Raw genomic sequence first — 6,872 nt, 5'->3', positions numbered from 1 at the left:
AGCTATGGATTAATGAAAATTGCTTCCTTTGATATGCAGCCAGCCATGACGCAGAGCCTTCTGCTTTTCACCTCAGGGAAAATACTGAAGGGCAACAGTGTTCATTGAAGATACGGTTGTGTTTCCTGGATTTAGATCTTATCACTACGAGAGCAAAGAATGCTTCCCAGGATTGAAGACAGGAGCCACAAAATCTATTCTACTTTCTGTCTTATGTAGTTTCTTTAAAGAGAAAAGTTCTGCATGAAGAATGGAAACTTGTGGTAGCGAGAGTACAGAAGTCTCTGAAAGTCATATGGGAGGAGAAGAATCAAGCATGAGTGTTGAGGCTGTCATCTCTCTTAGTCAACTTTCTTGTGGTGGGGTCTTAAAATAGCGCTAATCTCACCTTACTATATTGTAAAAAGAGCTCTGGATTCTTCCTTTTCAAATTAAGCCTAACACATGGGTGATTTTAATCTTTGTTGCCTGTCTCCAATATATAGGGACACAGAGGGAACCCTGTATAGACTGAAAGCTACTGGCTAAGTGGCTCTGCTGAGGGGCTTTTGTATTAAGGAACAATAAAAGTCATGGCTGTCCCACCATGAAGATAGGAACTAGGTGACTTTACACTTCCAGGTCACAGGGGCAATGTCATCTGTGAAGTGATCAGGTGGGGGTGGGTTATTCTTGCAGTTTCCTTCATTATTAACATCTCCAGGTCCATTGGTTCCAACTAGTGAGCCAGTATTAATTCATTGTTATATCTAAAGTCCATAGTTAATATATTCACTGTTTGTGTTTTACATTCCATGAAATATGAGAAATGTATAATGACGTGTATCTAATTGTAGCACAGCACCAATAATTCTGCTGTCCTAAAATCCTCTGTCCAACTTTCCCCAACCTCTGAGGCTTTCATAAGTATCTTTTTACTGTTTCCAAAGTCTTGTCTTTTCCCAGATGTCCTTCACTTAGAATCCACATAGCTTTTTCAAAATGATTTCTTTCACCTAATAATATGTGTTTTTTACTCAATGTCTTTTCACACCTTGTTAGTTCATTTCTGTTTATTGTTACCTGCTATTCCACTGTCTGGATGTACTTCCATATATTTATCCACTCAGCTATTGAAGGAAATGCTGACTGCATCCAAATAGTGGCAATTATGAATATAACTGCTATAAATGTCTGTGTGCAGGACTTTGTGTGGACAACATTCTTTAGGGCTAATACTAAAGAGTTCCATTTCTAGATCAGATGGCTAGAGTATGTTCAGTTTTGTAAGAACAAGCTGTCTTCCAAAGCAGCTAGACCATTTTGTGTTCTTGCCAACACATGAAACGTCCTGTGACCTATATCCATCAGCACATGGTGGTGCTGCTGTTGGAGCTGTGGCCATCCTAATAAGTAGATAGGGACAGCTCATTCAATTTGCATTGCTCTGCTGACTAGTGTTGTGGAACACCTTTTTATAGGCTTATTTGCCATTTTGTGTTTCTGTTCATTTCTCTTGCCTATTTCTTGACTGGATCTTTTAAATTGACATGGTTTAATTTTTTCCTGAGTTCTTTATATATTCTAGACATTAGTCCTCTGTCTGAGGGGCAGCTAGCAAATTTCTTTCCCAATATGTAGGTTGTCTATTTTACTAATTGATTCTTCTGCTGTGCAGAAGGTTTTTAGTCTGATATAATTTTGTTAGTTGATTCTTGCTGTTATTTCTTATAGAACTAAGGTTCTGTTTCAAAAATTCTTTCTTATACCTATATATTTAAATGTTTTACCTATTTTCATCTTTTAATAGGTTAATCCAATTTTATTTTAATGTAGTATATCATGAGAGATATGGTGAGAGATAATCTTTTTGCAATTTTAATCTCCTGCAAAAAAAATGACCAGTTTTTCTCAGAATCAGTATTTGAAAGCCTGTCTTTCCTCCAACATCTGTATTTGGTCCCTTTGTCAAAGATCAAATGCTAAAAAAAAAATAAAATCAAATGCTAAATGTCTGGGGATGTTTCTCTATCTTCTGTTCTGTTCTTTTGATCCAAGTATCTGTTTTTGTTCCAGAACCATACCATTTTTGTCATTTTTTTAAAGTATATCTTGAAGTCAAGTATTGCTGTGCCTCCTGCTTTGTTTTTGCTGCACATAACTGCTTTTGCTCTTCTGGGTCTCTTCTGATTCCATACAAGTTTTAGGACTATTTTCTCTCATTGGGCAAAGCATGTTCGTGTGTGTGTGTGTGTGTGTGTGTGTGTGTGTGTGTGTGTGTTACAGAGTCTCAAACTTAGGACCTTGTGCTTGCCAAGCAGGCACTTATGCTGCTGAGCTATATCTCTGGCCCTGTAAAGTGTGCTCTTGATAGTTGGATTGGAGCTGCATTAAATCTATGCAACAATTTTGGAAATGTGGACATTTTGACAATATTGGCACTGTCTAAAAACAAGGGACATCTTTCCATTTTATGATGTCTGCTTCAGTCTCCCTTTTCAGAATACTGAACTCTTACTTTGATTTTGTAGAAGTCTTTCACTTCCTAGGTTAGGTTAATTCCTGGTATTTTATTTTTCTGGAAACTTTTATGAATGGTGTGGTTTTTCTAATTCCCTTCTCGTTGAGTTCATTATTAGTGTACTTAAATGTTAGTTATTTTATACATTACCTTATATCCTGCTATGTTGCTGATTATGGTCAGCCTAAGAGGTTTTTTTCCTGTTCTTTGAGTCTTCCCTGTAGAGAATTATTTCATCTGTAAAATAATAATTTGAGTTATTCCTTTCTTCTATGTATCCCTTTTTATCTCTTGCTTGATTGTTCTATCTAATATTTCAAATACTATGTTGAATAGAAATGGTGATAATGGACTTCCTTGTCCTGTTCCGGATTATAAGGGGAATGTTTTTAGCTTTTTCCCATTTAGAATGATGCTAGCTATTAGTTTGTCATAAATAGCTTTTGTCTTATTTAAGAATGGCCCTTCTATACCTTATTTCTTCAGCATTTTTAATCATAAAGCAGGGTTAGATTTTGTTAGAGTCCTTTTCTGCGTTTGTTGATATGACAGCACAGTCTCTGACCTTGCTTCTGTTTATGCAATGTATTGCATCTATTGACTTATCATGTTGAACCACCTTTGCATCTCTATGATGAAACTTACTTGATCATGATGTATTATCTTTTTTATGATGTGTTGCATTCTATTTGCTAATATCTTATTGAAGACTTTTTGCATCTATGTTCATTAAAGAGTTTGACTTATAGTTTTCCTTTTTAGTTGAGTCTTTGTCAAGTTTTGGGATGAAGGTGAAAGTGACTCCCACAAATGAATTTGGGGGCACTCCATCCTTTATAATTCCTTTGAAGAACTTGAGAAATAATGTTATAACCTTAAGAGTTTTTGCAGAATTTAGGAGTGAATCAATCAGATCTTGAGCTTTTATTTAATAGGTCTTTATTATTATATCAATTTTGTTACTTGTTATTGGATTGGTAAGCATGTTTATGTTTTCTTGTGTTAATTCTGGTAATTTGCGTACACTTTGGAACCTGTTCATTTCTTCAAACGCTAATTTGTTGGAGTATAATTTTTCACAGTAGTTGCTATGTTCTGAGATTTGACAGCATCTGTTATTTCAAATTTTGCATTTCTAATTGCATTGATGTGAGTTTTTTCTCTCTTGATAAGTGTGGTTAAAGGCTTATCTGTTTTACTTATTCTTTCAAAGAACCAACTTTTTGATTGACTGACTTTTCTTTTAACTGGTTTTTAGTCTCAATTTCATTGATTTCTGCTTATTTCTATAATTTCTCTCCTTAATTTCAGTTTGGGGCTAGTTTTTTGTTCTTTTTCAAGTCTCTTAAGATTTCTCATAAGGTTTTTTATTTGGGCTTGCTCTGACTTCCTAATGTATTGATTATGATGAATTTTTCTCTTAGAACCTCTTACATGGTGTGTCACAAATTTTGGTAAGTTGTACAGTCATTGTCATGAACTTTCAGAAATGTTTAAATTTTTTCCTCAAATTTTTTCTGTGCCCCTTTGATTGTTCAGAAATACATGAATTTTTCAAGAGCTTTTAGATTTTCTGAAATTTCTTTTGTGATTGATTTATATTTAATCATACAGTGATCTGATAGTATGCATGGGGCAATTTCAATTCTTTATAACTTGTATACTAGTATGTGATCTAGTTTGGAAAAAATGCCATGTGCTACTAAAAAAAAATGTATACTATGTTGAGCTGAGAAGACAGCTCAGTGGCTTAAGTGCCTGCCTGGCAGGCCCAAGGTCCTGAGTTCAATCCCTGGCACCTAAAAAAAAATATGCTGTGTTGTAGAAAGGTAGAATACCCTGTAAATATCACTTAAGTCCATATGTTCAAGGATGTATCTCAGCTCTGATATTTCTTTATTTTTTGTTTAGTTGATCTATCTCTGCAAAAGTGGGATGTTATAATCCCTTACTAAGATTGCATTAGTGTTTTATGTGCTCTTTTAATTTCAACAACTTCTGTTTTATGAAGTGGGTACTCCAGTATTCAGTGTGTATATATTTATCAACGCTATCCCTTCTTGTTGAATTGTTCCCTTAACTAGTATATGGTGCCCTTATTTTTCTTTTCTACTCAGTTTTAGATTGACATTTAGATATCAAATCAAATTATTACCCTTGCTTGTTTCAGAGGTCCTGGTGCATGAAATATTATCTCCTACCCCTTAATTCTTAGTTTACAAATATCTTTTGGATTACATGAGTTTCTTGAATGCAAGAAACTATTGGATTCTATTTTTGGATACAGTATGCCAATTTATGTCTTTTAATTAGACAGTTGAGACCATTATAATTGAGATATATTACTGAGATGTTTTGATTATTTACTGCCATTGTCTTCATTATCTGTTGCTGAATCTTTTGTTTTTCTGTTCCTGACCCCTTTCTTTGGTGGTAATGCATTTACTTGACTATATTTTTAGTTCTGCCCATCTCATTATTTCTGTTAAGAATATTTTAAAGTATTTTCTTAAGCACCAAGTTAGCACTCATATATCTTTTGAGGTAGTGTCCTTCATGGAAGTATTTCTCCATCTACTTTCATGGATAGCTTTACTGGATAAGTTAATCTGAGTTGGAAGTTATTTGCTGCTGGGGCTTGAAATACTTCATGCCAAGATCTTCTGGCCTTTAAAGTTCCTGTTGAGAAGTCTGTTATGATTCTAATTGGTTTACCTTTATATGTGACTTTTTGTTTTTCTCTGATGCTTTTAAAACTCTGGGGCATTTGCTTAGTATCTGGTAATTTAATATAGCTATGCCTTGGGGTTCTTTTTTCATCATATTTATAAGTGTGGCTTGCTTGTATTTTAAATTCTTTTCTTATATTTGGGAAATTTTCTTCTATGATTTATGTAAACACATTAATAAGTCCATATGTGTTACCTTCTAGCTTTTCTCTAACTTCACTTAATCTTAGATTGATCATCTTATTTTCATCTAATACCTGCTTACATAATCTTCTCTTGTTCTTATTTTCTTTGTGGCTTGTGTACTTCATCATAATTCAGTATTTTGTCCTCAGTTTCAGAGGCCTTTTCATTGGTCAGTTCTTCAGTTCATGAAGTCTACACAGTTTTTCTTTCACGTATTTCTGATGTCTTTTCCAACATTCTATATCCTGTTGAATCTGTCATTCAAGTTTTGGACTATTGTGGTTAGCCTGTCCAGGTTTTATCTGTTTCCCTGAAATTCACCATGGACATATTGAGTGAAATTGCTGTGAACTTTTTGGTTATTTCCTCTGTGAACTCATCTATTGTCATCATCTCTTCTATAAACTTCATAGAGTTCTGCTACCTGATATTTACTTTCCTCTCACTTCATGACCCTTTTCTCTGCCTTGGAAGAGTTGGGAGAACTTGGGAATCTTCTCTGGTTGCCTTGCTTCCTCATGGTCCGAGTGCATCATGTCTTTTTCTTTTCTGTACCTTCCTTTTTCTCCTTGTGGGGAGTACAGCAGGGGGAGGATTAGAAGAATGAGGAGAGTTTGTGGTTTATATGGAGATTATTAGTAAAGTGTTTTCTTCCTATGAATAATTTCAGCTTCCTATGTCCAGTGCTGGTATCTATTCTGTTATTTATTGTAAGTGAGTGTATTGTGTCCGTAAGTTTTGCCAAAAGAATTCTGGTTCTAACAGCATCAACAAATTCAACCATACAACACTTCTATATGAAAAGTCTTGCAGTTACACTTCCTGCCATGTGCAACCACTATGACCATGTATTACTTGTAGTTGTTCTGCAATGAATGAGGTGGGTGAAGTAGTGGGAGGAGGATGGAAGATGGTTGGATGAGAAGTGTAAAACACTAAGGGTGACATTTGAAGGGGAATATAATGATAGATGAGAAGAAAAGTTTGATGTGTCATCTGATTCTACTGGAATACTTTTGAATCAAAAGATTAGCATTGAAGGTTTTCAAAGGAAATTTGTGGGGCAAGAGCAAGAAATAGGAGTAAATAGGGTTACTTTGTGCTTGATGAAAGCTAAGTGGTTGTCAGAACCTGCGGACAGGGAGGAAAATAGGCTAGGTAAGATAATGAAGAACCAAACATTTAATTTGGAGAGGGTTGAGGGCTAATACTAGAGAACATGAGAGTGACTATGGGGGAGCTAAGTATGAGAAATTAAAAACTTGGGAGGAGGAATTTATGTATTTGGGAAAAGAATAAGGAAATATGGTAATAGTATTGCTTCACAGCTTTGAGGTGAAGAAACTAGAGAGGGAGCTGAGGCAAGTGAGAGAACCTAGACAGCTATTAAATCAGAGCCAGTGGAAATACTACTACACAAAAGTAAAAGCCTTATAAACTCAAAAAAAAAAAAAAAA

The sequence above is a fragment of the Octodon degus genome, unplaced genomic scaffold, assembly GCF_000260255.1.
Source record: "Octodon degus isolate 3935 unplaced genomic scaffold, OctDeg1.0 scaffold00100, whole genome shotgun sequence".
NCBI lineage: Eukaryota > Metazoa > Chordata > Mammalia > Rodentia > Octodontidae > Octodon > Octodon degus.
Note: the sequence above shows the minus strand (reverse complement) of the source record.